We start from the raw sequence: 18,147 nt of genomic DNA, 5'->3' as shown, positions 1-18,147 counted from the left end.
GCCATTGCCCCGGGACACAGCCAGGAGCAGCCTTCTCCTGCTTGCAGTCTCCCTTCAGAGCCCCCTGTTGGTGGAAACTGACAAGGCACCGGTGTCAAAGTGTGTGACTTGCATTTTGTTGATTTCCAGCCCAGCATCGCTGAGCAGAATACAGAGAGGTGGTTCAGAGCTGGGAGACAGGTGTTTCCTGGCAGGTACCCTTGATTTGTAAAGTAATAGGCTGGAATGTGGGGTGTACAGGGGGCTGAATGGCACTACACTGACCTCTCTCCTGGGCTTCCATCACAGCCAAAAGGTATAGCTCATCGAGTTCATCCCCTTCTCCCTTTCCCCCTTAGCCGTGAACATCTTGAAGCCTAATATGTCTTTTCCTTGTCTAGGCCAAGGACTGTGCTTGGAGGGCATTCGTTATATGTTTGAATTGTTTAATTATTAGATTTTTTTTTAATTTATTTTATTTGACAGATAGAGATCACAAGTAGGCAGAGAGGCAGGCAGAGAGAGAGGAGGAAGCAGGCTCCCTGCTGAGCAGAGAGCCCGATGCGGGGCTCGATCCCAGGACCCTGGGACCATGACCTGAGCCGAAGGCAGAGGCTTTAACCCACTGAGCCACCCAGGCGCCCCTAATTATTGGATTTTTGACATGTACCCAAGTCACCAGTATTCAGTGACCACAGACTGTACCTAGCCCTGGGCCAGGGATTCTGGGGAAGCAGGAGATGCACAAAGCATGGCTTTGGCTTTGAAAGAACTCACAGTCTTGGTGTAGGAGTGAGATAAACTTGGTGAGCAGACAGCGGCTTTTTGGATGGGCTCCAGTGCGGTTTGAGTTCAGAGAAGGGAGACGGGTCCACATTGCTGGAAGCAGGCTTCAGGAGGGAGTGGTTTCTCACCAGCCTCCCATGCACTAATCTGGAGACACAATTTCTCCAAACATCTATGCTTGGGAGAAGGCATTTATTCCGTCATCTTTGTCACCTGGCGTCTAGTGTTGTGCTTCTCAGCGTCATCTTCCCATTGTGAGCCCAGTAGCGTACAGCTGCCTGTTTTTGTTTTTTTTTTAAATGAGTGTGGAGACAGCAAGAGAACACACAGCAGAGTTACCTGTTATGGCTGCAGAAAACCCACACCAGAGAGGTCCCCTCGGGAGCAGCCGTGGATGTGGCCTCGCACACCTCCACCAAATAAGCGAGCAGACTTTCTGCCGGAAGGTGTCACAGAGCCACTTAGGCAGGAGTGGACCAGAGTGTCCCATTGCAGATGTCGCCCCAGGGACAGGCGCCCATCTCTCTGACAGCTGGGACAGGGTTTCTTGTCCTCAAGGAAGGCTTTAGGGAATCATTTAATGAAGCACAGTACCTGATCTGCCAGGTCTCCAGAGAAGGATAAAGTGACCCAGAGGAAATGGTAGCATTCCTCCAGCAGCATCTGGGCACGTCAGCTAGTCTTGGGAACCCAGGGTTAAACATCTGATGAGGACTCATGCTGGGTCCCTTGGAGGTGATCACACTGCTGACACCACTTTCCCCTGGCGGACTCCTAGTGAAGTAGGGGTACTGTGCTCTGTACACAGAGCCCCCAGGTACAGCCCCCCCCCCATCCCCTTTGTAGTTTAGATTGTAGATTGTTAAAGATTGAAGCATGCTGTGTAGAGTAAAGCTCACAGATCTTACGTGCACACAGCTTGATGGGGCTTTTAGATATGGATACACTCTGTGACCAGACAAGGCAGTGGGCTGATTCTAGCAAAAGGTTTCTTCACCTCCCTCTCAGGCAGTTCTTCTACCCCTCCCATTCTGCCCAAGAATTACTTTTGTCTGGTCTTGAACTTCCTATTAAGTGGAATCACAGAAAAAATATTTGATTATTTCTGGTTCTTCTGCTGAATATTGTACAATTCCGTTTTTTACTAATGGGAAAATTAGAAATAACTTCAGAGAAGCAGTGTGGCTTAAGGGTTTCACATCTATGGTCCTGTACTGTTTACCATCACACAACTCATCTGTTACCATCAGTCCGTCCATCCACCCAAACCCATGTGGAGAGGTGGCTCTGTGTCAGAGATGGTTCCAGGTGCTGGACAAGCAGATAGGAGTAAATCACTCTGCCCTCAAAGATCTCCCAGTGTAATGGGAGAGAGATTTTAGGGGGATAATCAGGGTGTAGAACTCTGTAACAAGAAATTCTGTTTGTATGTGGACTCTGAGAGGATGAGGAGGAGGGAGAGGAGGAGGAGAAGGAGGAGGCTTTGACTGGAGGGCTCGGGGAGGAGAGGTCGTTAGAATGAAACTTCATTCTTGGACATTCTTCTTGTCTTTTCTTACCAATAGGGCTGCAGACTATAAGGAAACAAGGTTAGGGTTATCTTCTTTGTATATCTTATAGGACCTTGCGGTCATTGATTGAGCAGGAAATTCAGGAAACTTGCTGAATTCATGACCAGAAATGTCTTCTCTAAGAGCACGAGTAGTACACCAAGAACATTCTAACTAGGTAAAGAGCAGAAAAATGACTGGTTGCCATCTTGATTTGATTAGACAACTCGAAAGATCTAGGGCAAAGAACAGTTTTAGCAGAGTTCTTGGTGTGGAATCTTCTAGCTAGGGTAAACATAGGACCCTGTATGAATTTCTGAAAATTTTGTCTATCACTTTCCTCTCTAAGTAGGCAGGATTTTTTTTTTTTTTTAAGATTTTATTTATTTAACAGAGACACAGCAAGAGAGCGAACACAAGCAGAGGCTTGTCTCCTCTCCCATGGAGCAGGGAACCCGATGCAGGACTCGAGCTGAAGGCAGACGCTTAACTGAGCCACCCAGGCACCCTGGAATTTTTTTTGAAAAGATTTTATTTATGTATTTATTTGAGAAGGAAAGAGAGTGAGCACATATGAAGAGGGGGAGGGACAGGGAGAGAATCTCAAGCATGCTCCTCGCTGAGTATAGAGCCCAACACGGGGCTCAGTCTCAGGACCCTGAGACCAAGAGTGAAAGACTTAACTGACTGAGCCACCCAGGTTGCCCCCTGCATGGGGATTTTTTTCAAGGTCTTATCATTCTGCCAGAGCACAAGAATACTTCAGCAGACAAATCCCAAGGTGACCCCCTAAGGGGTATAACCCCTTTATAATATCCTTTTATAATCCATACTCTTGAGTGTGGCAGAATGTATTACTTGCTTCTAACCAACACAGTATGGCAAAGATGATAGGATGTCACTCCCATAATTATAGTATGTCAGTCTCTGCCTTAGCAGGTTGGAGAGATAGGGTCACCTGTTGACCTTGAAAAAGCTTACAGTCATATTGTAAGACAGCCATGTGGCAAAAAACTGTGGGTGGCCTCCAGGACTTGAGTGGCTTCCAGCCAATAGCCAGTAAGAAGTTGGGCCCCCAGTCCTTCAGCTGCAAGGAAATGAATTTTGCCAACAGCCTGAATGAGCTTGGCTTCTTCCCCAGTCAAGCCTGCCAGTGAGAATGCAGCCCGTCTGACACTTCGGTTTTAAGCTCGAGACTCTGAGCACAGGATCCAGCTAAGCTGTGTCTGGACTGTTGACCCATAAGAATTGCGAGATGATAAATGTGTGTCCTTCAAGCTCCTGAGTTTGTGGTGATTTGTTCCACAGCAGCCGGTAACTAACACACACTGTCTGCCACCATTGACTGTGTCAGAACAGTCCCTTAGTGCCACATGGCTCTACAGACGTTCTGAGTCTGTTCTGCCGTACACAGGGTATAGAGATAGCCAACGAATCCCTTTCATGATCGCTGCTTAGCCTCTTATTTCACACTGTTGTGGGCTCTGACTTATCTGAGAAGTAAGCAAGGGCACCACACCGTTTAGAACCTAAGTTCAATTGCTCTAAGAAAGACCTTTTCTAACATTTGTCAGGCCTCAAGCAAGACTGCAAATGGATAGCAGACCATATGTCTAAAGAATGAAAGTTACAACTCAGTGTTACATGTACTATGTTCTGCTACTTTGACAAATACACTTTCATAATAGGAAAATGCATGTAAAGCCATGGTCTTTAGATCATTGAAAGTTGACAGAATATTAACGATAATGGAATTTGATTATTATTTTGCATGCTTGGGTATTCTGCTAGAAAATGTTTGACTGGAGTAATAAGGTAGACATTTAATGCATAAATTATGTATTTCATAAAATGTATTTTCTTATCTTCATTTTAAGGAATCACTAATTATGTTGTTTATCATACTTGGTTTTCAGTTGACAAATAAGAACCTAAAGGATTAGGGGCAACTGACTGAGGTGGCTCAGTCAGTTAAGCTGCTTTCAGTTCAGGTCATGATTTCCAAGTCCTGGGATTGAGCCCCTTGAAGGGCTCCCCACTGAGCAGGGAGTCTGCTTCTTTCTCTCCCCTTCCTCCCCATGAAACCCTCTACTCATGCACTCTGAAATAAATAAATAAAATAGTAAAAAAAAAAAAAAAGAAGAATCTAAAGGATTAAAAAATAAAATGTGTTAAATTTGAATGTATTTTCATCAAAATGTAAATTTCAAGTAATTAAAAATTTAAAATTAGCTTTATTGTATTCCTCTTTTTTTTTTTTTTTTAAAGATTATTTATTTATTTATTTGACAGGCAGAGATTACAAGTAGGCTGAGAGGCAGGCAGAGAGAGAGGAGGAAGCAGGCTCCCTGCTGAGCAGAGAGCCCGATGCCGGGCTCCATCCCAGGACTCTGGGATCATGACCTGAGCCGAAGGTAGATGCTTAACTGACTGAGACACCCAGGCGCCCCTAAAATTATTTTAAATGAAAGTTTTAAAAACATTTTTACTAAAATATTGAAAAATCTGTTAAAATTAAAAAGCAAAAATACAAATTATAAATAAGTGCCACATTTTAAAGTAATTTAAAGAAGCCTGAATTGTTACTTAATTTTTTGAACCTCAGTTCAAGAGCTTATAAAATATTTTCCTAAAAATAGGATGCCTGGCTGGCTTAGTCAGTAGAGCGTGCGACTCTTGATCTAGGGGTTGTGGGTTTGAGCCTGAGGGTGGGGCTAGAGATTACATAAAAATAACACCTTCAAAAATACAACATCTTAAAGGAATAAAAATAAAACTTTGTAATTATAGCTTTTAAAGTCTGTCTGGTTGCGCGTGTAAAGAATCAGGGTCACATATCACGTATGTTGACTTCAGACCTACACAGAGGTGTGCAAATTTCAGAGGTCTATACGTTGTCTAATACGGCACGTTACTCCTCCGCTTTTGTATGTGACTCATAAATATCACACTAATCCAGCCGTGCTGCTAGAACCAAGAATCGGAAGATGAAGAAAGGCAAAGAAGGAAAGAAAGAAAAGAAAGTAGCTCTCCCACCCTGCTGGGAAGCAGCCCTTCTTCATTATGCAGAAATCTGTTGCATTGATGCTCTCTGAGAAGAAGGATTGGATGAGCTAATACCCAGTGCTGGCACTGCTCAGATTCTCCCTTGCTCTGAAGCTACAGCTCTTCCTGATGCTGCTGGCAGTGGCCAAGTCCCCAGTCTTTACAACATTTGGACACAGTGGCCTTTTGTTTTGAGGACTAAGGCAAGAGATACAGAGAAATGTGTCCCTGGGGCTTGAATGATGTTAGTCATGCCAGCGGATGTTCAAGGTACTGGTTATACTGTGTCCCTGGTCCTGAGTGACTGGGGGGTGTGTGTGTGTGTGTGGTGTTGGGAGACCCGGAACTTTCTGAAGTGCAGGGCCCAGTGCACATGCCCTTCTTGCCTGAGTCCAGAGTGGGGATACGCTCCTCCTATTATTAATAATTTAAACAATATAGACATTTACTTCCTTTTCACTCAGTCTTGCAAGCATTATACTTCATGACGGCGTGGCAGCTCCCAGTACTGAGAACCCAGGCTTTCTCTATCCTGTCGCTCCCCTGTCCCTCAGGTGTTGCCCTCATCTGCGTGGGTCAGGGTGTTTCCCTGGGATGTGCAGTTCAGCCAGAAGAAAGGGAAAAGGATGAAAAGCAAGGAAGGCCCCTCTTCTTGAGGGTTGCACCCTGAAGTTGCAGTCATTAATTTTGGACACATCCCACCGTCCACGGGTGGCTGACAAACGTGGTCTTGCCCTGGGTGTCTTGAGGCTTAAGTGAGTGAACATATTTGAGGGGCTTATAGATAGGACACGTTTAATAAATGGGGATAATTTGGACCATCATCGTCGTCATCAGCCTCTCTGAGGTTTCGGCTTTGGGCTTTAAGGCTTTGTGTCTCTGGGAGCTGTGGTGCAAAACAAAGGCCACTTTTAGAAAGTGAGTGATTACCCGTGGGTTTTTCTTTAGGTCTTGGGCTTTTGCAGATTTTCTCAAATGGGGCACACTAGCATCAGTCCATTCCTGGTAAAGCAGTTTAAACATAAGTAATGTGTAGAGTTCTGTCATTCCAGAGGCAATACCGAAGTAGTCTTTTTAAGCAGAGAAAACAGGTTCAATCTTTTAAATCAAGGAGAAAAATGATTCCATTTTTTAAAGTGGCACATGGCAGGAACTAAAGTACAGGGGTTGTAAAAGCACTCTTTTTTAACTTTTTGCGTGTTCTCAGTTTTCATTTCCTTTCCTTTTTTTTTTTTTTTTTAACGCTTTTATTTAAGTTCAGTTAGTTAACAGGCAGTGTCAAATTTGTTTCAGGCATGCAATATAGTGACTCGCTACGAGTGCACTCCTTGATCCCCATCCCGTTTCCCCATCCCCCACCCAGCTCCCTTCCAGGGGAACCCTCCGTTTGTTCTCTGTAGGGAAGAGTCTGTTTCTTGGTTTCTCTTTTTCCCCTCTGCTCATTTGTTTTGTTCTAAAAGCACTTTAAATAGTTAAAGAGAAAGATAAGCCCATGGGAAACCCCATGATACTACTTTTTGTCCAACTTGACTTTCCAGGGATTAAACCTGCCTTTGAGTTTAGACCCCTGCTTATTCCACTTTGTTAAACCCTTGACAGACTCCAGCCTGTACGACTCAGTAGCTCCCCACGAGGGGCCACTTTTCAGCCTCTGTTGCAAAACTGATGAAGCTTTAGTGCAGAACCGGCCGGTCCTGGAGCAGAGAAGGCTTGGAGGTCATTGATCGCAGCTACCCTTGTGGACCAGTCCGATGTTACGCCGAGAATCCAGGGGCAGGAATGTCACAGGCTGTCTGATCCACCTGCCCATCAAGATTTAAAATCCTCTCTAGAATATTCCTGTTAAATCTTTACTCTGACTTGGAACCGTAAGCCATTTACCCATTCCCCATCTGTCCCGTCTTCCAGCTTGGTAACTATTCACGTTTATATTACCCTAAAATTGTAGCACCGAGTGCCAGAGTTGTCTTTTTTTTTTTTTTTTTTTTTTAAGATTTTATTTATTTATTTGACAGAGATCACAAGTAGACAGAGAAGCAGGTAGAAAGACCGGTCGGGGGGGAAGCAGGCTCCCCGCTGAGCAGAGAGCCTCATGCGGGGCTCGATCCCAGGACCCTGAGATCATGACCTGAGCCGAAGGCAGAGGCTTTAACCCACCGAGCCACCCCGGTGCCCCCAGAGTCGTCTTCATACCATCCTGACAGATCACCGCTTCTCCTTCTCCAGAATGTCCCATGAGAGGGAGCTCACGGTTTCGTTAGGAGTCAGCCGTCCCTTGGGAGGAGAGCCCCAACTTACCTGCAGACTTTCTTCTTTTGGCCTGAAACTGTCTTTTCTGATATATATGTAAGTATGTGTATGTATATTCCTGGCAACCCTTTTTACCCTCTGGATCAAATCACCTGCATCGCCAGCCTTAACATGTTCAGCTCTCCTCCCCCTGGCCCCCAGTCCTCAACACATGGTCACCACTCTCTGTCTGGGCTTCTTTGCTTTTGTTGAAGGTTGCTTATTAAAGCAAGTAAACCAAATTAGTTATTATCCCCTGCATCTGCTCTTACTGTCCCCCCCATTTCTCCCCCATTTCACTTTTTTTTTTTTTTAAAAAAAGATTTTATTTATTGATTTGACAGAGAGAGAGAGAGTGAGAAAGGAACACAAACAGGGGGAATGGGAGAGGGAGAAGCAGGCTTCCCGCTGGGCCCAGAGCCCCATACGGGGCTCGATCCCAGGACCCTGGGATCATGACCTGAGCAGAAGGCAGACGCTTAATGATTGAGCCACCCAGGCGCCCCTCCCCATTTCGCTTTTAAAGCTGTACAGAATACTCCGAAAAAGGGTTTGAGTAATGTTGGGGAAAAATAAGAGGAAGAAGATACACAGGCTCAGAAGTTGCATTTTTCTCCATGTATTTCTGTAGTAAGATGGCTTTTAAACATTTTTTCCCATAATAATTCAGATGTTAATCTGGGGTCCTCTGAGACCCTCAAGGCCTTTTCCAGTGGCCATTCCTGCATTTCAGATCTCATAGTAAAATTGAGGGTAAATACTGGATCTTCTATTTATCCCCGCTAAATTTCCCTTGTCTTGTGTTTTTGAATTATCTCTAAAATGTATCAAGGTACTTTTAAAATCTATTTCTATCTTTAGAAATGTTAGAGACCACATGAAATTAGACACCATTTACAAGCCTGATGGGAAAGCATTTGCTTGGTTTGTAAGAGTATCATCATCGTAATAAAGTGAGCCCATGTGGAACAGGTGTTTGAAGAGATGGATCAAAAAATCCTAAACCTGGAGAGAAAATGCAAAGACCGTGCCCTACAAAATACTGCCTGAAAGTCAGCGTGCAGGGCCACCTGGGTGGCTCAGTCAGTTAAATGTCTGACTCCGGATTTCAGCTCAGGTCATGATCTCAGGGTCTGAACTGCACATCAGGCTCCGTGCTGTGTGTGGAGTCTGTTTAAGATTCATTCTCTCTGTGTCCCTCTCTTTCTCTCCTGCTAAAAGAAAGGAAAGGAAAGGAAAGGAAAGGAAAGTCAATATGCCAACATTTGACCTCTCCAGTTAGTTCAGTTACCAGTCTCTCCAAGACTGAGCCTCCCGGTTTTGGTAACTGCCTTGCTGTAGGGCATCTTTCTTTTTTTTTTTTTTTTTTTTTAAAGATTTTTATTTATTTATTTGACAGAGAGAAATCACAAGTAGATGGAGAGGCAGGCAGAGAGAGAGAGAGGGAAGCAGGCTCTCTGCTGAGCAGAGAGCCCGATGCGGGACTCAATCCCAGGACTCTGAGATCATGACCTGAGCCGAAGGCAGCGGCTTAACCCCCTGAGCCACCCAGGCGCCCATTGTAGGGCATCTTTCTATGCCCCAAGGACGCGTAAGTCATTCCATTTCTTACACAACAAGGTGAATATAAGTGCAAAATATACCATTTTTAAAAAAAGATTTTATTTATTTATTTGACAGATAGAGATCTCAAGTAGGCAGAGAGGCAGGTAGAGAGAGAGGAGGAAGCAGGCTCCTTGCTGAGCAGAGCTCGATGTGGGGCTTGAGCCTAAGGCAGAGGCTTTAACCTATTGAGCCACCCAGGTGCCCCAAAATATACCATTTTAATTGGGATGTTCCCCTGCAAAAAGAAAGATCTCTGGGAAGGATCTCATATGTCGACTCCAATTTCTGTGAGCCTGGATTAATGTCCAGCCAGAGATTCCCAGCTCAAGGTATACGAGATGATCCTCCATGATGAACCAAATAGCTGGCGGACCCGGTATCTGTTACTCCTTCGTCAGAAAAAAATGAAATGAGCAGCCGTGGTTCATTTTTCTGAGAGTCATTGTGATATTTACTCAACACATGAACTGGCTCATCAGAACTCAGGGGTTTACATTAAACTGGACTTAGAATCCTTGACTTACCCAAGGAGGTGAGCACATCTCAGTGACCACAGATGACTGCCCCCTCCTGCATCTTTTCAATAATGCTTTCTTCCTCGGTGCGGCCAACACACTCACGCTCATGGAACTCTCCCTTTGGGCATTATTTGTAGATGCTCCATCCTTTTACCAAAGCTGGGAGCTTAAGCCAAATTGATGTTTCTCTCTTTCCTTTCACAGTCCTTTCTCTCTGCATAAGCTTGGGGTTGTCCATAGGTCAACTGGCAGGAGGAGCACGCAGAGCCGGAGAAGCAGGGCCTGAGTACTGGCTCTCCCAAGGAAATGCAGGCTGTGTGACAGCTTTATTTGGGTTGGCAGAAGTATTCATGCATTGCACTTTTGCCGAGGCCTGATCACTTGCTGAATATTTATTTGTCCCCAAGCTTATTTAGTTATCCTCAGGAATCTAAGCTCTCCGGCCAGCTTTTCTCCCTTGGCATGGGTTCCCAGTGGGGAATGTGACTGACCCCTTCTCCTTGCAGAAGGGGAAAGCAAAAGCGGGACCCAGGAGGACACGGGACTTTGGCTGAAAGACAGCAGCAGAGTGAAGACTAGAACTTGCATCTTCTGATTGCAAATCCAGAGTTCTTCCTAGAATCTCTCAAACTTTGGGGAGCGTATAAGCCTGGAGGAACTTGCTTTTAATTAGACGCAGATTCTTCGGTCCCCTTTTGAAAAAATCTGGCGTGGATTCTGCAAGCGCTAAGATGACACTGGCTTATCAATGTTTACTTTGTGTGTTTTCACCCAGGGAGGGAAGTGGGGCTACCCACTTAGATATGAAAATCACTTGTTTTAAAAAATTACAGGACAGGGTGCCTGGGTGGCTCAGCTGGCTAAGCGACTGCCTTCAGCTCAGGTCATGACCCTGGAGTCTCAGGATCGAGTCCTATTCAAGCTCCCTGCTCAGCAGGGAATCTGCTTCTCCCTCTGACCCTCTCCCCTCTCTAGCGCGCGCGCTCTCTCTCAAGTAAATAAAATTTTATTTTTTTTTTATTTTTTTTTTTTAAAGATTTTATTTATTTATTTGACAGAGAGAGAAATCACAAGTAGGCGGAGAGTCAGGCAGAGAGAGAGAGAGAAGCAGGTTCCCGCTGAACAAAGAGCCCGATGCTGGGCTCGATCCCAGGACACTGAGATCATGACCTGAGCCGAAGGCAGCGGCTTAATCCACTGAGCCACCCAGGCGCCCCTCAAGTAAATAAATTTTTAAAAAAATCTTTAAAAAAGAATTACAGGACAAAGAACGCAATGACATTAACATAACTTACAGAATGAAGAAAAATTCACCCATAGCCCAGCCATCTATCCCTCCGTCTTTGGAGAGATTATCCATATATTTAGGTAACTGTCAACCCAACAGTTCTGTCGTCTTATTTTTACTACATTTGAGCCAAGTAGCCTTTTTGTTATGCAGCTTGCTAGGAACAGGGCCCTTGGAAGCTTGTAAAGAGGAAGAGCGGTATTTAATGTTACCGAACATTCACTTCATTACTGGTCATGGTGTTCACTGATTTACATACACGCTTTCATTTAATCACAGCAAGGAGGTCCTATTATCTCCACTTTCCAAATGGGAAAACTGAGGCTTGGGAAGGCTTAAGTAGCTTGTGCCAAGTGGGTAGAGAGCAGTAAAACAGATTCAGACCGTCCAACTCTGGAGCGTGTGCTCTTTCTCACCTGCTGCTCTCCAGACGTGCCCGCGAAAGACAGAAGACACCTGGCCTCTCCATGTGGGAAGGAGCCCCATCCAGAGGTCAGAAATAGCAGGTTTTAAAACGTGGGAAAGCTCCATGATGCTGGCGTGGGTAAGGGTAGAGAAGTACCTGTTGAGCTGGAAGCATTGAATAACAGGGAGGAAAATGGGACTTTGTTTTTTTTGCCGTTATAGGACTTGGGGGGTGGGCAGCGACTTGGTGATGTAAGTTACAGAGAGCTTCTGTCTGCCATGAAGCATGCGTTTCTGCTGCACCCGCCTCCCAAGCTCATTCTCCGCAGAGCTGTTCATCAGCACAGCCGGGACCCCAAATGGCAGGAAAGATGGACGACGAGCTGGAGAACTGAGCTCTTAGGAATTCAGGGTCGAGCTCCCAGGAGCAAAATTTTCCCCCAGAAATGAAATCTCCACTGTCCCCGGTAAGTCGGTTATTATAAAAGTTTTTCTTCCGCTTTCCCTGGAGTTTCTTCAATCTCTGCCTTCACCAAGTATCCACAAGACTTTCTGTGTGTAGCATACATTTGGCAGTTAACCTTAGCGCGCGCCGTCGCTCTGCCTGCCGGGGTCGGCAGCCAGCGTTTACCGTCTTGTGTCCTGCGCTGTGCTGGTGTGGAACTTAGAGAAGTCCCTGCCGTGGGGTGTTTATGGCCTCTCTGGGGAGACAGGCCATGTCCATAATACCAGTTTACCGCCCTAAGAATGTACTGCGGGCTCAGTGAACTTCATTATAAGGAGAGGCATGACGAGGCGCGATGTCGGCCTCAGATATAAAGGACAGGTGAAAAGTGAGCCAAAGAGTTGGGTTGGGGGGGCAGTGGGGGAGGCCCTGAAGCCTGGGAGTGCCTTGGGGGAAGCATGGCCTGGCCTTAGGCTAGAAGCAAGGGTGCCTGGAGCAGGTCTGTCTCCCTTCCTAGACCATAGCCCCTGGGAGGGGGTAGGGTCCAAGCCCATCTCTGCTGGGGGCCTGCCCTGGGCCCTGCACTCCTCCCTGGGAAGCAGGCTGTGAGAGAGAAACGTCAAGGGCTTTTGTGGGGAGGGCTCCCGAGGATACACCGGGCTGGGAGGCCGCCCCGGTGATGGCCTCCTCTAGCCCCGGGACTAGTGCAGCTGGAGCGGTCCTTCGGAGTTGCCCAAGTCAGAGGCCTTCAGACCCTCATGCCATTTTGCACCCCCCCTCCGCCCCGCTGGGTGCGGTGGGCCCAGGGAAGGGAGCGTGACCTCAGCTCTGTTGGGGGGAGACAGCCTTTAGTGGTGGTGATGGGGGCACCTGCCCTGCGGTCGAGGCTGAAAGGCCTGCATTCCTGGAGGGGACCTGGGGGGCGTGTGCAGGGTCCATGGCTCTGGCTTCTAAACACTTGAGTGAGAGCACACACTGCCGGGGGGCCCTGGGTCCCCGACTTGGCGGCCGTGAGAGAGGCAAGGGGCTCTGCAGCTGTGGCATTTACGAAGCAATCATTTGCCAGGCCAGGCCAGACCGTCTGGTGAGTGGTTGAGGAGCAGCCCCACAAACTGCCAAATGTCTGGGTTTAGGGCTTTAAAATAAGAACCTTATCTGTAATGAGAGTGAATGGCGGTGTTCCCACGCCAGTGAAGGATCTTTGGGGAGGATTAGTGACCCGCAGGGTCAGATAAATGGTATCATTTCAGGTTCTGTCCCCCAAAGATGTTTTCGCTCAGAGGCTGAGCCCTTGGAGTATGATAAAGGGCTCCTGTATACACACAGGTAGTTCGGGAGACGCTAAAGAAACCTGACAGTACCTACTATGCCTCCTTTCCAGGAGCGGAAATAGCTCCTTTGGCATTATTTCTCGGCCTTTAAGAGAGCTGCAGGAATTAAGAAAGGGACATGTATTCTTTTTATTTGGTCACGGATGGGGGACATCTGCATGGAGTGAGGTAAGTTCCCTGAAGTCTCAGGTCAGGAAGGGGCTGATCCCGAGCTAGAACCTACACCAGCCAGGTCTCAGTGCTAGAAACACCGAGCTCCTTGGAGCCAGGGAGAGAAAGGATCTCAAAAGCATTATAAACATTGTGCAGCCATATAGACGTCTCTACAAATTCATTTTGACTCCTTTCAAATCTGTTTGTCCGCAGACTTTCCCATCTGTGTCAGTGGTGCCTCAGTCAGCCGGTCAAGCAAAAACTAGTAGGACTCTTTCTTCAGTGCTCCCTGCCCACTTCTCTCACAGCTAATGTGTTAGCAGATCTTCATTTCACTCCAGAATGTATCTTGTGTCTCTCTCCACCCCAACCATCAAGTAAGTCCAAGACCCCATCATCACCCACCTGGACCACTTCCAAGACTGCCTTACTGGTCTCCCCCCACAGTACATTCTTCACATTTCAGGACCCAGCTGGAGGGAACTTACAATTTAGATCACACCACTGCCCTACAGGAATACTTAGTGGCTTCCTGGTACACCAGGATGAAGTTAGAGCTCCTCACAGTGACAGGACCCTGGGTGATCTGCCTCTTCAGCCTTTCCCCACATTTGGCTTACTTCAGCGTATACCAAACCAAAGGCTCCTGCCTCAGGGCCTTTGCATGTGTTGTTTTCTCTACCTGGATTCCTCTTCCTCCGACTGTTCATGGGGATGACTCCTTACCTTTCAGGTAAGGAGAAAGATCACTCAGTGATCTTTTCAGAGAGGTCTTCTGGCTAAAATAATCCTCTCTCTTGAGCTATGTTATTATATCTTGTCCTCTCGATTTTCTTCACGGCCCTTATTGCAGTCTGATTTTTTTTTTTTTTTAAATCTCTGTTTTGTTATGTGTTGTCTGTCTTCTCTCACTGCTGTCCAGGTTCCACTGGAGCAGGAACATCCCAGTGCTTATATAATGATGGGAATATAGTAGGGTTATAATCAGCATATGGTAAAAGAATGAATGAATATATGACTGTATGGGTTCTTTAGTGCCTGGTGTATAAATGGAAGCAGAATGCAAGAACATCAGAAATTATGATTCCCTGATTACATTCTTAGAGATTTGTTCATTAAGTTATCATTTGCCAATATTGAAAGTTCCAGGATGGTACACTAGTTAAAGGAAGCAGCACGTGAGTAAATGTTAGTACTCTATTTGATGATTCTGTAGAGCTGTTAAGTGATGTATCAGTCTCTTCATTCAAAGAATTTTTTATAGTATATTGCTTATAAAATGGCATATACCATATGATTGTAGTTTCCTTTTAAAAAAAAAAATGTTATCCTATATGTACCGCAAATGTTAGAAGGATGTGAGGCAGGATTTTCTGGGGCATTAGGGTCCTTCTTTTGTTTTTCTTACCTTTATTATCTGATTTTTATGCAGTGAATTTGTAATTTTTATTTTTTAAGTTTTTTTAAAAAAAGATTTTATTTATTTATTTGACAGAGAGATCACAAGTAGACAGATGTAGGCAGAGAGAGAGAGAGGGAAGCAGGTTCCCTGCTGAGCAGAGAGAGCCTGGATCCCAGGACCCTGAGATCATCACTTGAGCCCAAGGCAGAGGCTTAACCCACTGAGCCACCCAGGTGCCCCTGTGAATTTGTAATTTTTAAAAAGCAGCAATTGTTTTTGCTGCTTTTTAAACATGGCAGTGGTGAGTCCTTTTGTGAAGCAGAGAATGAGCACCATATTTTGCCTCAATCCAAGTTTTTCTACCTAGGTTTACTTGCTTTTTGTAAATAAACTCTTCGGAGTTTTGTAGAGGTGGTGGTGGTGTTCTTGATGTTAATATTGTCTGAAGACACGTCCTGTTCCATATACGCAGGTGTCCCTCCTGGAGGGCCCTGTCTGGAATGCTCTTCCGGCGCGGCGTCCTGGGAAGTTCTGGCCGCCTCTAGGTCTAAAGAGAACTCAGTGTGTTCAGAAAATGACACTTGAGAGCACCCAGTGGCGTGCTTAAAGGGTATTGAGTCAGCTGTAAGTTTTGTCCAAGCACACAGCTGGGCTGGAGCGCCCTGTCTTCTCCCTCAGCCTGTGGCACTGAACTCCCATCTTCATTCACTCTCTGGGGTGCCTGGAGGATGAAAAGTATCTGGAAACAAACTTGCATCCCTGCTGACTGGCGCTCACTTCAGCACACCCATGTGAGAAGCTGAAGCCCAGGCTGCCCTAGAAACTCGGCCAGCTCCATGCTTCCCTGAGCTGACCCGGGGCACCAGAGAAGGGGCTGGAGAGGGGCAGGGGCCCTAGAAACTCAGCCAGCTCCGTGCTTCCCTGAGCTGACCCAGGGCATGGGAGAAGGGGCTGGAGGGGTGCAGGTTTGGAGGAACCAAGGCTGGCCCTGGAACATGCCTGGTCTGCCCCAGGAGATCTTAGGGGACTGAGTCTTGGGTGCCTGGAATCCTGGGATGCTTAGGGAGAGTGAAAGTGCTGGCATGGAATGTGGCTGGAAATCTTCAAAAAGAGCCATAGCGTCGGTCAGCAGTGTTGCTCTTGTGCCAGGTTCTCCCTGATGTCCTGGAGGCTTTGTCCCTTTCCCCAGCCCTGTGCCCAAGTGGCTGCTTGCTAGTCTGAGTGCTGATGTCCTTCATCAGGTAGGAAAACCAGCCTCCTGGCTATCCCCAGCAGGGATCAATCTGCAAGACAAATAGGTGTTTTCATTAGGCCCTGTGACTGAGCAAGGGAGGGGGAGCATTACTATTCCAGCTCAGCTCTCTTGCCTCCTGCCCTAGTCTTGGCCAAGTGGCTTCCATTTCAGCTCCTGCTGTGTTTCCTTAGCTGGATGCTGCTTGGACCTCCCCCTAGGGGTACATTCTAAAAGCAGGAAGCTGACAAAAATCATCTGAGGAGGGTACAATGGATAACAATGGCCCAGTGAAGCCACAGGCACTCCCTTCTGGAACATTCCTTCTTGCTTCCAACCACCAGCTTCAGTCAGCCTGGGCTCTGGAGGAAGGAGAGGTTTCAGCCATATTTCCTACTCCACGTCAAGTCTCAGCCTTGAAATCCGTCTGATTTTAAAATGGAACCAAAACATTCTACCACTAGGGTACAGTCACACTTCAGTCGGCTGCTTGTAATGGCCTGCGTTTAGGGCTTACCGTGTTCTACACTCTTCCTCAGGGTGACCTGGCAACGGGGTGAAGTGAGGCCCATGAGGTCCAGGACTTGAATCAGACCCCATGCCCGTTTTGTCTGCCCAGGACTGATACAAGGGTAGGGTCTCACTTGGCCATGAGTTTGGATGGTATTTACCGGCTACACCAGAGACCTGGGTGCATAGGGTGCTCTCTCCCAGTTTCCTGGGGAGACTAATGGAAGAATTTTCATGAGGTTAGTGACACGAGTCTAGTGATGGCGGCCTACTCCCTCAGGTGTTCGATTCTGAGTGTGAGCATAGGCCTGGGAGTGTGCGTGGTGTTGGCAAGAGATGGTAGGGGAGGTGCTCCAGGCTGTTCTCTAAGGGCAGAGGAAACAGATGTTGTCACTGGGGAAGGGGCTTCCCCCAGGCCACCCCCACCCATCTGTCCCCAGTGGTGACTTCTGACCCTCCGTCTGAGGTGAGGCTCCTGGGTGTGGGGGTTGGGGATCAGGGAGGCTTGGTTTCCACTGCAGCTCTCCCCAGATGCCAAGTGGCCGCTAGCTCAGCTAATTGGCAAGAAAAGGAGAAGCAAAAATAGTGAAAATCTGTGAATTAATAAAACAGCCTTGAAGCAACCGCCAAAATGTGTATACAAATCATGAAGTAATTAGAAGTGTGAAGAATACGATCGGGTTGACTGTTTCCAAATCCAGCATCTGATCGCGTTAGGAGGCCAAGGGCTGGCAGGCCACGGGGAATACGAATTCTTTCCATCGAATTTGATCTTGCCTCCCCCAGCTGGGATTTCTTGAAATCATTTCAGGGCAGTTTCCTTGGGATCTGCTAGACCTTCTGAAGGCCCTTTAAGTACATGCAACATCTGGGCCCAGTAGCATCTTCTGTTTTAGAATAAGACTTTAAAAGGGGCTGCCTATGTGGTTCTGTGAGTTAAGTGTCTGCCTTCAGCTCAGGTCATGATCTTGGGGTCCTGGGATTGAGTCCCACATCTGCCTCCCTGCTCAGTGGGGAGTCTGCTTCTCCCTCTCCTCCTGCTGGTTCTCTCTCTCTCTCTCTCTCTCTCTTTCTCGCTTAGTCTCCCTCTCTCTTTCAAATAAATAAATAAAATCTTAAAAAAATAGAGTAAGTCTTAAAGGTTTCACAGAGGGGTTTCTGGATCCATGGTCTTATTTAACCTCACTGTCACCAAATATTTTTTTAAGAAGATTTATTTATTTATTTCAGGGGGTGGTCAGTGAGGGGAGGGGCAGAGGAAGAGAATCCCCAGGCAGACACCATGCCACGTGCAAAGCCCAACTCGGTGCTTGATCCCAGGACCCAGAGACCATGACCTGAGTCCAGATTACGAGTCAGCCATCCAGCCAGCTGAGCCACCCAGGCACCCATCACTGTCACCAAATTATTTTTAGGTCAGTATTTTTCAGGGGAGGAAACCAAGGCCCAGAGAGTGCAGTGCTATAAACCCAACTCCAAGAGCTCATCAGTAACAGAACCTGGGTCTCCTCTGACCCCTCCAACCTCTCCTCTTCCCACCATGTCCTTCCTTTGGACCCTGCTGTGCCCCTCAGCAGTGCTAGGTATTCCTGTCTCCTGATGGTCATGGC

General features: G+C 46.9%; 1 protein-coding gene across 3 annotated transcripts in view; it reads left to right on the top strand.

Annotated features, from left to right (window-relative positions):
* Window positions 1–18,147, top strand: part of MAPK4 (mitogen-activated protein kinase 4) — a 146,028-nt gene that overhangs the window by 42,414 nt on the left and 85,467 nt on the right. The window contains exon 2 of one of the 3 annotated variants that reach the window (XM_032310884.1): window positions 7,587–7,706. The exons of the other annotated variants lie outside the window; for them this stretch is intronic. The gene's annotated coding sequence lies outside the window, so the exon portion shown is untranslated. The remainder of the gene's footprint in view (window positions 1–7,586; window positions 7,707–18,147) is intronic. 3 annotated transcript variants of the gene reach the window in all.

Source organism: Mustela erminea, chromosome 13 (assembly GCF_009829155.1).
Source record: "Mustela erminea isolate mMusErm1 chromosome 13, mMusErm1.Pri, whole genome shotgun sequence".
In the NCBI taxonomy this organism is placed as follows: Eukaryota; Metazoa; Chordata; class Mammalia; order Carnivora; family Mustelidae; genus Mustela; species Mustela erminea.
Note: the sequence above shows the minus strand (reverse complement) of the source record. Positions and strands in the feature narration are given on the sequence as shown.